Source organism: Symphodus melops, assembly GCF_947650265.1.
Source record: "Symphodus melops genome assembly, chromosome: 4".
Taxonomy (NCBI): domain Eukaryota; kingdom Metazoa; phylum Chordata; class Actinopteri; order Labriformes; family Labridae; genus Symphodus; species Symphodus melops.
The window spans coordinates 22,800,494-22,814,079 of NC_136694.1; the positions used below are offsets into that span (position 1 = coordinate 22,800,494).

General features: G+C 42.1%; 1 protein-coding gene across 3 annotated transcripts in view; it reads right to left on the reverse strand.

The window, feature by feature from the left end:
* Nucleotides 1-13,586, reverse strand: part of LOC306822376 (zinc finger E-box-binding homeobox 2) — a 32,518-nt gene that overhangs the window by 12,158 nt on the left and 6,774 nt on the right. The gene's annotated exons all lie outside the window — the stretch shown is intronic.

A 13,586-nucleotide genomic window follows, 5' to 3' on the forward strand; every position in this document is an offset into this window, starting at 1 on the left:
TAATTTGGCCTCCAATGGCAGTGAGTGACACAGAGCCTATATGTACTGTCATTAAAGCAGCAAAGTGCTGGGATCGTTTTCATTATCTGGCTGAATGATTTATTGATTTTGATGGTGACTGGATCCTTTGAGTTGGTCTTTCTGTGTTTAGGCAGCAACGGCTTTAAACTGTGCAGAAGGTTTAGGATCGTGTGTCAAGGTCAGAAGGAATACACAGAATGCAAACTATCACAGCAGAGCGGAGGAGAAAACAGTCCACTGCTTATGTGCATGCTGTGTGTCGTGTGCGTGGGAAGGTCGTGACTCATTACCAGAAAGTTAACTGAACTGTGCTGCATCATGCTTGACAATGTCGATAACACAGAGTCTTCTGGGGAATCTTTCTGAAGGTTTGACAACAACACTGTGTTCAGATCAAACTACTTCAACCCCTCTGTCTCTTTCCCTGTCTGACAGTGACTGAATATGTGAGAGATTGACAGCCTGTCTTCCAGAAAGAAATCTACTCTCAGCATGGGAACCAAGTCAGATTTGACAGAAAACACCGCTCCTTCCGAGGGGCCCGTAATCCATCACGAGTCTGAGCTGAAGATTGACAACCGGCTCGAGATTTTTTTTTAAATTTTTTTTTAAAGAGTGTTTCCCAAAGCCAGAAGGAGACGCTTAACGCCTGCATACTTTCATGAGCACATGTGTGTTTGACACGGAAAGATTTATTTTTAAATCTACGTGAAAAAGGAAACCACGTTAAAAAAAAAAAAAAAAAAAAAAAAAGTTCTCAACTAGTTAAAGAAAAATAATCTCAACATGTCTCGGAGTGCTGGTTCACAACAGTGAAGAGATAGTTTTCATCTAATTCAGCACTGTGTATATCCCCGAGGGCATTGACTGTACAGCAACACGCTGGGCCTCAGTTTATTTTACGATGCACATATGTGATCTTGTATTGACTCAGTAATTATGTGGCTAAATGGTAAGCACGCAATAATTACCTAGAAATTACCTTGTTTGTTTCATTTGGTTTTAAATGGAAACAAACAAGGCCAGGCCCAATTTAGCACACGTTGTAGTCGTTATGGTTCTGTTGATTTTTACTTTTCAAGATTGTCATATTAAACCCAGAAGATCCAAAGTGCAACATGCTTTACCATCGATAATGACATCCAAATAAATACAGCTAAATTGTTTTCTCACCATATATACATTTTGGTTTGAATAGAAATAGAGTGGGAGATGTTTTTAATGTTGTATTTCCTAACAGAGAGGTTGTCTCTCACTCCTGCCCAGGGACTACACACGTAAATGAGCTCATAGCTAACTCTGGTACAGCTAAGTGTCTGTACACTGTCACTGACGCAAAATAAACAAACAAATAAAATGTGTATTTATAATTGTAAGTATTTTTGATAGACTTGTTTTTGTTTTGTTTTTATTGAATTTAACGTGTCAATGAAGTGCATGTCATCTCTCATACACGCTGTAATAATAATAACCATCATAACCTTTAAATATACACAGCATACTAAATAAAGCACAGTATATGCACTTAAAAAAAACAAATAAACAAGTTTAGTTTCAGAACTGAAATGCGTTTCCATTTTACAGTCATCACGTTTGATGTGAATATTTCTCAACAAGAGAAATCGATACTTCCCCCCAGATACCCAAAAGCAATGAAATCCAGGCGTTTGTTCTTCACATGATAAATGACGGTCATCAAAGTAACATCTGACACATTTCAAAAAGAGCAACGTGTAGGTGGTAAAACTGTCAGAAACAAGAAGAGATACGGCACTCACGCGCTGATGCATGAATACAAACGGACTGATGCTTCATATTTCTGCTACAATCCTCCTCTAATAACGAAAGGCATTCGAAAATGTAGTTGCAGTGAGTAGAATGAAATAATGCTTTTCCCATGCTGTTAAAACTGTGACAGTTTCACAGGTGTCAGAAGACTCAGCACTTGCTATTTTGAACTTAATAAGTTACCACACGAGGGTCACGGCCGACCACACGCTGAACAAAAAGCAAGTAAAGGAAGACAGTTTACAGTACCTAAATGAGAAGTTCAGATTCCAGGTTAATCCATATTCTCTCATTTTGAAAGTCAAAAGGTGCTCTTAGAATATCGTACAAATTAAACCTGACAAAACAACTCTAAACAATTCAACACTTATAATCATACCTGCTGTCTGACAAGATGAGTCAGGAGAGGACCACAACCAAGAAGAAACACCTCCCACCTGATCTCCAACTCAGCAGCCACTCATACTCTCTCTCTCTCTCTCTCTCTCTCTCTCTCTCTCTCTCTCTCTCTCTCTGTCAGCCTGTCTCTCTGTCTGATAGGGTGACGCTTCTTTTTCACTTTGACACCTTTACCTACTCAGGTTTGGTTTGTTTTCACCTGCCAGCTACACTAAGGGGTGTGTGTGTGTGTGTGTGTGTGTGTTTTTTTTCCTTCTCCAAACAGGGTTATTATCTGAATCTGAATCTTATGAATGCCCATGCAAATACACAAAAAGAACTCACTCAGATTGTACTAAGAGCCGGATGTGTTCTGCTATATAAAAGATTTTGACATGGGACGATATTAGATTTAAAAGAACCTTTGGACAACAGTTAATTCAATTTACTTACAATCTCGACGATGAACTTTCATCTCGGTGTTTTGCCTCATTTCAGAAAGGCTTAATTAAACTGATTTCAATGTGATTATATCACGTAAACTCAGAACACTGAGGACACAATGTTACAAATAACAAGCGAACTGAACTTTTTTTATTTTGGTCAGCTGTGAACATTGACGTCCTCTGATGATGGAACACTGACCACACTCACGTTGATATTGAATGTCTCGCTGGCGTTGTGAAGATATAGTCCCATTGATTACAGTCATTTCTGCGCTGGCTGGCAGTGAGTGAGCAGATGAGACATTTGCAAAACGTCTGCAAAAAAATGAGAGCGAAACTGTGACACTGTGATAGGGATCGTAAAGGTCAAAAGAGCTCGGAGGTAAAGAATGTGATGCGTGGTGGAGTCTTGCTCCATGTTTGCTGAACAGTGTTGTGGTGTGTACAGGATTGAAGGGGGGCGGGGGGGGGGGGGGGGGCTTACAGACGAAGCTTCAGTGCATGAAGAATACAGCACGGGGCGAGAATAAAAGGAACGGGGGGGAAAAAACAAACAAGTGATGGATAAAGACGAGGACGAAGAGAAACAAGAGAGACAAAAAAAATGACACTGTCAAACTGTCTCTGACACAAATCTTCAAACTTGATGTTGAACTGTGAAAAACACGCTATAGAGGGAAATTCCCCCAACACACACACACACACACACACACACACACACACGCACCGCACACATATAGAAGCGAGTTGAATCAAGAAAAACCAACAACTTGTATTTTGGGCTCAGAAGGGTGAATGACTCGCCTCCTGCTGCAGAGGACAATAGCATGATCAATAAAACTCAGATAAGGAAACACATGAGAATAATATTTTTGTTTGGATGTGTGTGTGTGTGTGTGTGTGTGTGTAATTCTTTCACCAATATCTGAATTGCAATTTTGAGGCACAAAAGCTGAAGGCCACGCCGTCACGGCTCTGTGCCTTTAGAAGCGCCGCTCATTAGGAGACACCACCCTGTCAGAGCATTTAAACCACCACCACAGAATGTGCCGCCCGAGGGGCAACATCTGCACCCGCAGCGGCCCAGAGGTCACACAAAACAATCCGACCCAGTATTAAAACAGCGAGCTAATTTCCTCATAGTGATTAAAGCTCGGCAAACAAACAAGAATTGCATAACAAAGTGGCATTTAAATCGACAACAGATACTGAAACTGTACCGTCTTCGCTCCGTGTGGCCTTTATGATGATTCTGCTTCATTAGGACCCCATGTGACACAAAAACAGAATCCCTCGTGCCGTTTTATTAGCCTCAAAGCCACAGAGCTATTCACTGACACAACTCGAGAAGCTGATTTTGTTGCTCTTTTAGTGTGTTTGTGTGCTTGTGTTAGTTTTCATTATTCACACACGACTTCTCAGTACCATATCAGAGCAGCCTCTGCGAATCAAAGCACAGCCCCCGAGACTCCCACTCAAGTCTGTGATGCTGTGTGTGGCCGCTCCGAAAGGGCACGGGCATCTGAAAATCAATTGAGATCAGCGCTTCTGATCTCTTATTCTTTATCTAAATGTGACGTGCCAGAATCAAGCCTCATCTGGAAACCTGCTGCTCTGAGAGATTAACCAACAGATACCAACTACTGGCATTTTCATGTTATCAAACAATACTTTCTCTTTTATTTTGATGATTGATTGTAAAGAAAAGTAGGAACTTTTAAAAACAATAGAAGGTTGTTTTTTTTTGATAACGACGACTTTTAAGACGGTTTCTATACTGGTGAGAGCTCTCAAGAACTGCTGTCAGCACTTTGCCTCTGTGCACTGTCCGTCAGCATGCGCGTGTCCAATTGGACTCAAAGCTCGTTTGCACTGAAGGACATGGTTTCCTTTAGTTCTAGATGCTTGCTTGTGTTGTATTCACTCTCTGATGTACGTGGCTTTGGATAACAGCGTCTGCTAAGTAAATTGAAGATTTTTTATTTTTTTTTACACGTAGCTGCCGAGGGTGGAAAAAAAGAGAGCAGCGGAGGCCTATCGAAATTGGGTCTGTTCGACTGGATTGTATAAGTGATAATGCCGATGGAATATCTTAAAATGGCTCGATACTCAACTGAGGACAAAAAGCAACTCAGACAGTGCGCAAGATGTTGCTTGCATTTCAAAACAAAATAAATAAAACATGGAGTGCCCAGGACTTCTAACAGCAGTTTAGAAACAGATATTGATGATGTTCAATGTTAAATAGTATCACAATCAAAGTATAGTGACAGCCCGACAGCAGATCCACAAACTGAGAGGATCTGCTTTTATCTTCATCCATCAATGTGAGAAAACATTTTATTTTTTCTTTCTAAAAGTCAAACGCTTGGAACCTCCTCTTATAGTTGAAACTTCTCAGTTCGTTCTTTGTTACTCTTCATTTTCTAATTCTTGAAGAAAATGTGCCAATTCTCTTGCCAGATATTACAGAACTGACATCTGTCTTAATTTGCCAAACACTTGCAAACTCCAGCAGTGTTTTGTATTTCTATCACCAAAAAAAAATCCAGAGATGACATGATAATCTTGTTGTGTAACTCAGACTGTATTTTCTGTGCAACCATGCCTGTGTGCGTTGATGCATTACAGAGAGAGACAGATATAGAAATGGAGCAGTGAGAGGACTTGTGCGAGAAAGAGGTTCCAAATAAGTCAAGGCCTTCACAACAAAGGTGCACACTTGACTCACTTTAACAGCAGATACAAACGCACGTGTGGCGGCAGCGTGAAGACACACGGGGTACACTTTCATCCCCTCCGGTAGATTCCCACACAAGCTGAAGTATTCTTAGATCGCGGTGAGTCGACTCGAGACATGCATGAAGTATTTTTGTAACCTATAATGTTAACTTTCACAGAGTTGACAGCTGCCCCCAACAGGAACTCCCAAGATTGATGGCTTTACGTTTCTGGCAGGTAAAGCATCAAGAGACAATAATAGCTCTTAAAAATAGTGCGCTTATCATCTGCTGTATGTTTTGAGCAGCTGTTAGTCTATGAGGCTCTTTCTCATGCAGCTGAGCTACAGTATGTACACAGATCACCAACAACAAACCGCAGAGAGAGTTAAAATTGGCAGGTTTGTTTCTGAAATCGCACAACGGAACAGGAGGAAAATATAAACATAAAAAAGGAAAAAGTCTACTTTTGCTTTTTCAGTTTAAATGTCTCTGACCAGGTTCAAATGCTCTGTCTTGTATGTGTCACTTTTTATCCCATAGGAAGGCAAAAATGAGCACTCCCAAACATAAGAACACTGAACTCTGACAGTGTTCATTCAACAGAATCATCAGTTTTTGTTGAAGTGACAATTGAGGCAATCACGTTTTCTCTTTGCAGAGATGAGGCAAGGTGTGAGAGGAGAGGTGTGCAAAAGGCCTCTGTGGTCTCGTGCTCTTCCTCCGGAGGTTTCCTGTATGCTGCTGACATGTTTGCCACCGTGTTTACCTGTCTTGTAGACCACCACAAAGAAGCTTACAGAGAAGTATTACCTTGTTTGACACTGACATTTACCTTCAAAGCAGATACTTGTGGCTTTCTTTATGAACTTTGTATGAAGTACGTAACAATTCTAGAGCTTTATTATTTTGAACTCTTCACCTGTTCTGTTGCGAGATCTTACAGCCTAGTTTATTCCAAGGAATTCTTGAATATATTGGTGATTTTGATAATGTTATTTCTTTAGCCAATCAACAGATAATACAAAAAATATATATATTTAGGAGGTACAATAATGTGCCATAGAATAAGTGACTGAACAAATAGCCAACCTTCATACCTTTAAAAAACTATCGATGAAGTGACCTCTCTCACTTCCTGCGTCTGCTGTCTAATTTCTCTCTTCCTGTCGCGTGTTTACAGCGAGTATTCAAAAGCATTTCTTCTGATACTGAAGTGTTTTGGAGGCTCCGTTTTTGCTTCATCACTTTCTTCTCCACATGTGGCAAAGCTTCGTCGTCGTCGTTTAAGCAGAAATCTACCCTCATTCATGTTTCACTCATTGTGAAAGCCGGTTCTGTGGAGGTGTCAATACTAACAATGGAACAAACAGTCTCTGATGGGTTAGCTTTGGTTGCAACGGATGAAAGTTTACAGAAGGAGAAATCCATGTTGAAATGATATCCAAAACAAAACATGGTTTATCAAATTTATGCTTATATGTCTTACATGAAGTTTTTTTTTTTTTTTTAAATCATTTATGACTGAATTATTTTTAATGAAGTTTTTTTTGTTTTGAAGCTCACTCACCCCCTTCAAGCACACTTACAGAATCGGCACCCGTTTTAGAACCACTGCTCCAAACCACAGGAAAAATAGAAATCTGTTAAATCCACTTTTTTTAAGAGCTTTTTTTTCCCCTCAACAATGGATCATCCAGAACATCCACTCTGTTCTCTGTGTGTTGACTTACAGCCTTGACTTCTTTCACTGTCTGTTTCTAGCTTCCTCGCACCACAGCTGTAAAAATCTGTCACACAGAGAACACTTCTGCTGACCTATAAAGATGTAAATAAGAAAACACTGCTGATATCATTCTGGACTTCCCGATTTTGTCAACTTCTACCGCGTTATTACTGAATCATTTACCATCTCAATGAATCACTAACAGAGACATTGTCATCACTGTTGTATCTACACTGTGCGTGAGGGTTAGCACGTGTGAATTTGAAAACCTTGTCACCATGTTTGGGCTTTGTGTCTTCCTATCGCGCGTCTGTCTTAGAGGCAGGACTGATGTTGCTGAGAAAGGTTCGCTCGGTTTGAAGAACACGTTATTTGGATTTGGCCCTGATCCTCCTCCTGTGGCCCGAGCTGGTTTCCGTGTAGCGAGGGATCGGTGCTGGAATGCAGTAACGGTCACAGAGGGACCCACGCGCTCACCACACTGTGAATCAAAACCCAAACTCCACTTCATTAGACTTCTGTCATTGCAGAGTCTCTCACACCACTCTATAAATACCCCTGTCTCCCCCCTCCAAATTTGTTTTCCCTTTTTTTCTTTACACATGAAAATGCTCAGGGACCGTTCCAGCTTTCTGATGTGGCTCTTTATTTTGTACGTTGGCGCAAGAAACCACACAATAGTGGCTCCTTTTGAATATTAAAACATTCTCTGACGGAGCACAAAAGGTTCTGAAGTTTTTTAATAGGGCTGTGCGCTAAATAAAACTTCTCTTTGAGCTTTACAGCCATACAATGTGGGATTTGGTTTGTTCGACTGGGGGCCGCGACTTTTACGTACTTAAGACGCAGGATTTGTTTGAGGGCTGAAACAAATATGGCTTGCATCACACTGACTTTGTTACTTCAAACATGTGCATATAAGATCTGGTAGAGGTGTTTTGTGGGATGTGGTGTTCTTTAAATGACAATTTGCTGCATTAAAGCCTAAAATGTCTCAGTAGTGATTAAAAACACAAGATACAAGAATCCTAAGAAAGCCACATTTAGATGTAAAACTTCAGAACACACAATGGGAAGATATTCACTTCCCGTGTAGTCACAGCAACAGTAACTGAAGCTCTATACCGCCACCGCTGACAATAATAAATGTCTAATTCCTCTACACTTCACCAGTTTAGTACAAAACATCCTGATTCAGCAAAGTACAGGGCAATATTTAATTGTATCTAAATATACTTTCTTGTAAAGACAAATGTTGTTCCAAACCGGCTGCAGATGAAACCTGGCAGTCAGTTCCTGCTTGGAAAACACACAGACTGGGCGCCATCCTCTGGCGTAAATCAACATTACACCCTCAAGCCAAGAGATGATGATACACCGAAACATTGCCAGTGACCACATGTGACCTCTGAGGCTTTGAAACATCGAAAAGATGCCTTTCTAGTGTGTCACTGTGCTTTTATTTTCTTTGTCTTTCTCTCGATTGTTTCTCACGTCTGCACACAATATCTATTCTCCTTCTCGCCACTCTTTTTTTCTGTCCTTAAGCGTGCACATAAAAAGAACTGGTGAAGGAAAAAGAGGAACACAAACGCACAAACCAGTTCCTTTTGGGTTGCAGTCCTGATTAGGACGGCGTATGAGTCATCTTGCATATTAATTGACACATCTGTATGTTTGTTACGTTCCCACTTGATCTACGTGTGCGTGCGTGCGTGTGTCTAAGTGTGTGCTGTGCTTGCGAACCAACGCCTTAAAAAAAACAAAAAAAAAAAACTAATTAAAGTCACGGAGAAAAATGCAAAGGCAGCAATACCGCACATGAGAGTGTGTGCATGTCATTACTGACCTGGACCTGTCGGAGCGAAAATAATGGCAAAAGAGAAAGCGAGAGAGTAAAACCTCAACCAGCCAAAAAATGTATATAAAAAAAAGACTCAACAAGAAGAAAGGTTTAAAAAGCAAACTTTGGGAGTTTAAGAGGATCTTTGATGTGTATCAGAAGAGGAAAGCAGCCTTGCGACTGGGACGACAGTAATTTTAAGTCGAAGCAGAAGGCTGGCTGCCTGGCTGACTGACTGTGGGCTTTGATGGCGCTGGCTGTTTGAAGTGGTTTTCGGGGGATGGGAGCAGCGTGTGGTGTCAGTGGGACAGGGGAGGCGCTCAGGGAGAGGCGGGGGGTGCGTGATGGTGACCGTACAGAGTTTGGGGGAACCCGGACTGGGAGGAGCAGAGGATGGAGGAGAAGAAAGTAGGAGGAAAAAAAAAAAAGGGATGAGTGCGAGGAATAGGACGAGGAGGTGAGGTACATAGGAGACGAATCAAAGGGATGATGAAGAGAGGCGAAAGAGGGAAGACGAAAGAAACAAAGGATAGCAACAGATGATCACCAGATATAGCTGCAAAGAAAAAAAAGAAGTCAAAGTACCAAATCTGTGTTAGAAATTCAGAGCCTTGGTCCCAATATCATGCCTGAACACTTTCACACCTACCTATTACTTGTATCATTGAGATGACGTCACCTCCCTCTGATTTGCTGCCAGGCTGCCTTATAACTTACTTCCCCTTCCAACCCGCCTGCATTGCTGGACACATGCACCATATAATCATAACTAAACTGTTTCCCTGAGGTACTCCAGTTGAAAGTAGAGCCAAAAGGAAAAAGGAAAGTTATCCTTTTCACTGTCAGAATTTTCCTGGTCTCCTTTTACATTCATTTTTCTCATAAAGTGACTGACCTTTGTAATTAAACAACCCGCACTGCGTCTGTCATTCTGCAACACAACCAAAAACCTGACAACCTGGAATGTGACGTGTGATATTTTTGAAAACATGCGGAGATAAGACTATTTACTAGATTGTCACTTGGTGATAAATGTCAAAGTTCGCTGTTGCAGACTGATAGTTCAACTGCAGAGCTTCCTTTCTTGAAGAAGAACTTTCCGGTGTATGGATCCTGTTCTTTATCATACCTGCGTCTACAAGGTTCAACTGCACGATCTAATGTTGCAAGCATTTCTCTGAGAGATGGGGGACAGAGAAAGAGAGAGAGAGAGAGTGGGAGGGAGAGAGAATATGAGGTAGATGGATAAAGATGTGTGTAAGATGTAATACCTTAAGCTCTGACTGTTAAAGGTGGGCCTAAAAGTCAGTGAAGCATGTTCACTGCACACTGGAATGTGTTACTCCCACCCAGGTAAGTATGTTCCCTATCTGTGTGTGTGTGTGTGTGTGTGTGTGTGCGTGCGTGCGTGCGTGCGCGCGCGTGTGTGTGTGTGTGCGTGTGTGTGTGTGTGCGTATGGGAGAGTGGGATGTGCAGGTCAGATGAAGGTGGTGCCAGGTGAACACAGGTACAGGCAGACAGAGGGGAAGAGGGGGGGGGGGGGGGGGGGGGGGGGGGGGGGTCTCCCATCATGCCTTTCCTGTCCAACTCTTCTTTTTTTCCTTCTCTACCGGTGCTGATAAAAAGAAGGTGAACAGACTGTATGGTGATGAACTGGATGTGCTATTGATCAAGATCAATGGTGAATTTAACAGGAAAACTGTGTATCAAAATATACATTTGTCATCCATGTTGCGACACAGGTTAAGCAATGTTAGCTGTGATTCCTTTACAATAAGGATGTTTATGACAATAACTAAATAGACTAGCATTACAGTATTGTAAATAACATAAGCACACATCTGATGATGTATCCAAAGTATACTGTATATAGATGTGTGTGTGTGTGTGTATGTATGTATGTATGTAAATATATATATACTCATATATGTTTCTCTGTTTATATTTTTATAAATACAATCACATAGCGTTCTGAACTGATAACTGGAAATGGTGGAAGTTTGATTTTTCTTCATTACCTACTCAGTTTGATTTAAAAAACAAACAATTATACAATCAAACTCATCAAGATATGATTAAAAGGGGCCTTAAAAAGCCTTATCCTTCTTATTTTATACAGAAGCTAATGTTTTTGTTTTTTTTTAATTATTGTTATCCAGTCCTGTTGTTGATTTCTCATAACACAACAAAGCAAATGTTTGATCTATCGAGTGCCGTGCTCTGATCAGGAGGAAAGATCCCGTTATATGCCATCAGAGTGAAGGCACTACCTTTACATTTAATTCAATACTTCTCTTCAGAACAGCATTCAAGTGTAAGAGTGTTGTAGGGGAGACATGGGGGGGGGGAGGGGGGGAGGGGGTCTTCATATGAGACAATATTAATTCCATTAACATTTCACATGAAAACATTCAAACGATACAGGAAATGTCTCTTTGAAGAGAGAGAGAGAAATGATATGACAAAGGCACAGAAAGGATTTAACTCTTATCAAAGCAAAGTGAAAGCATAGTCCAAACACTACTTCCTTTCTTAAAGCAGGAGGTGAGCTTCAGGCCTCGGGAACTGAATCTTAAATTAACCTCCCTTCACTCTTACATGTGCGTGTAGCTGACATGCACTTCAAATCAAACTGTTCCTCCTAAACGTGCTGCTTTTTCTAGTTCTGGCAAATCCTGGCAAAAGCCTCCTCCAGCTGAGCTGCCTGCAAGGCTGCTCTCTTCTGTCTCCCTCTCTCGCTCTCTCTGCCACCCATCTGGGCCTTGTAATACATGACAGCTGAAGCAGGGTTTGGAACATTTAATTTGAGGTGTGATAAAACAGCACATATCTATGAACCGTGTGGCTGAATGCCTGCCTATCTGGATGGTTTTAACCTCTGTCTTCTCTGCCTCACATGTGCAACACGTCAAACACTGAATGCAACTGGCTGGCTGCACTGAGGGAAGATCTACAAACAGACTTAATGAAGAAGAGTCTTGCCAAAGCAATGACAAAGAATGCAATAATAAGAACACTGCGAGCGGAGTTGGTCAAGAGTGAAAAGGGGTCAATTTGCAAGAGTCGGTACACCTTCTTTATCAGGCGAAACGCCTCTGAGGTGAAAAACAGAAATGCCTGCTGTGCATTAGTGAGAAGCCACAAGAAAAACAGTTGGTGGGAAAAGTGCAAACACTCTAACACATCGACACGAGCACCTCTTGAGCTGTGTGTCTTACACTTTCACAGAGTACAAACATTAGAGACGCCGGTGACTGTTTTTGGTTACTGCACATGTTCTGACCGTCCTTCACACAAAGTGTCCGTTGCGATATACAGAAAAGATTTTGCAGTAACAAAAAAGACTCTTACACAGTCACGCAAGAGCTAACATGGCGGAAACCCCCCTCGGCTTGTATTATTCTTGAGATGGCACCGCAAAACTTTCCAAATAAATCCCTCCTGGAGTGGATCAACAGCGCGGCAGCCACGCGGCAGGAATGTACAGTAAGACATGGGACTGCTTTGGCTACATCTGAAACATCATAATGAGCAATAATCACATAAATATGTGAAAAATACCAGAGGGACTCAATCAAGGGATTCCCCTTTACTGCTGTGTGCATCAAAACCAGAGAGCTAGCATGGGAGAAATCTGTGACACTCAGAGTTGTGGGAACAAATAAGGAAACGCTTAAATTTTCCCACATCATGTCGCCCATCCTGTCTCTTCTGTCTCTACCCCAAAACCCCTCCTCGCCCCACAAATCTCTTGTCTTCTCACGCCGAAGAACTCTTTCCCCCGTGTTTCCAGCCCTGTCAACCCCATCAGTTCCCCACCTCTGTCATCCTCCTCTCTTTTCTTCCTTTGACGTCCCTCCCACCCGCTGGTCCTGACGCCTGAGCTGAGCCCCTTGAAGAGTCCTGGTAATAAACTGTGGTGCCTGAGCTCTTCATTGCTGTCTCGCCCTCCCCACCCCTCATCCCTGAGCGGCGATACATCTGCCGTTAAAGTAGGCCCGCTCCAAACGGCCCAGCCCCTCTCCTCTGTACAGTACAAGCACGTCAGTCTCTAACGTTTAAATGTCTCCCCCCCCCCCCCTCATTCTCTCTCTCTCTCTCTTCCCCCCCCACCCCCACCCCAACTCTCCTTCTTGCTGCTCAAGTCCTTTGTGTACAGTGCGCTATGCTCAGTGTGGCAGCACTGTGCCAGAAAAACCCACACAAACACACACACACACACACATGTATGCACACACATACATGGTCACAGACACACAGCTGGGCCCCAGCTGCATACAAAGACTGGGGTTTGGAAATCAATGAAGGAGAAAGAAGAAAAGGGGAAAGGAGTTTAAATAAATTGGCACTTGAAAAAAGAAGAAAAATGAGAGAGAGAGAGAGAGGGCGAGGGAAACAGGGATAGAGAAAGCTCTCTTAAAAGGCACATCAACTCAACAACAGAGTATGGTTCTTTGTTATGGACTAACAAAACATAACACGCAAGGCAACAGGACTGTATCTGTTTGTGAGGGTGCTCAAGGAACACAGCTCCACGTCTGATTTAAGAGTGAGGCTTTGAATGAGTCTGATGGGTTGTGCGGATGTCGCTCTGGCGAAGGAGCATGCTGAGTCTGAGGGCATGGGGAAAGCCCGAACATAACACTGCCAGAAGACTTTATAT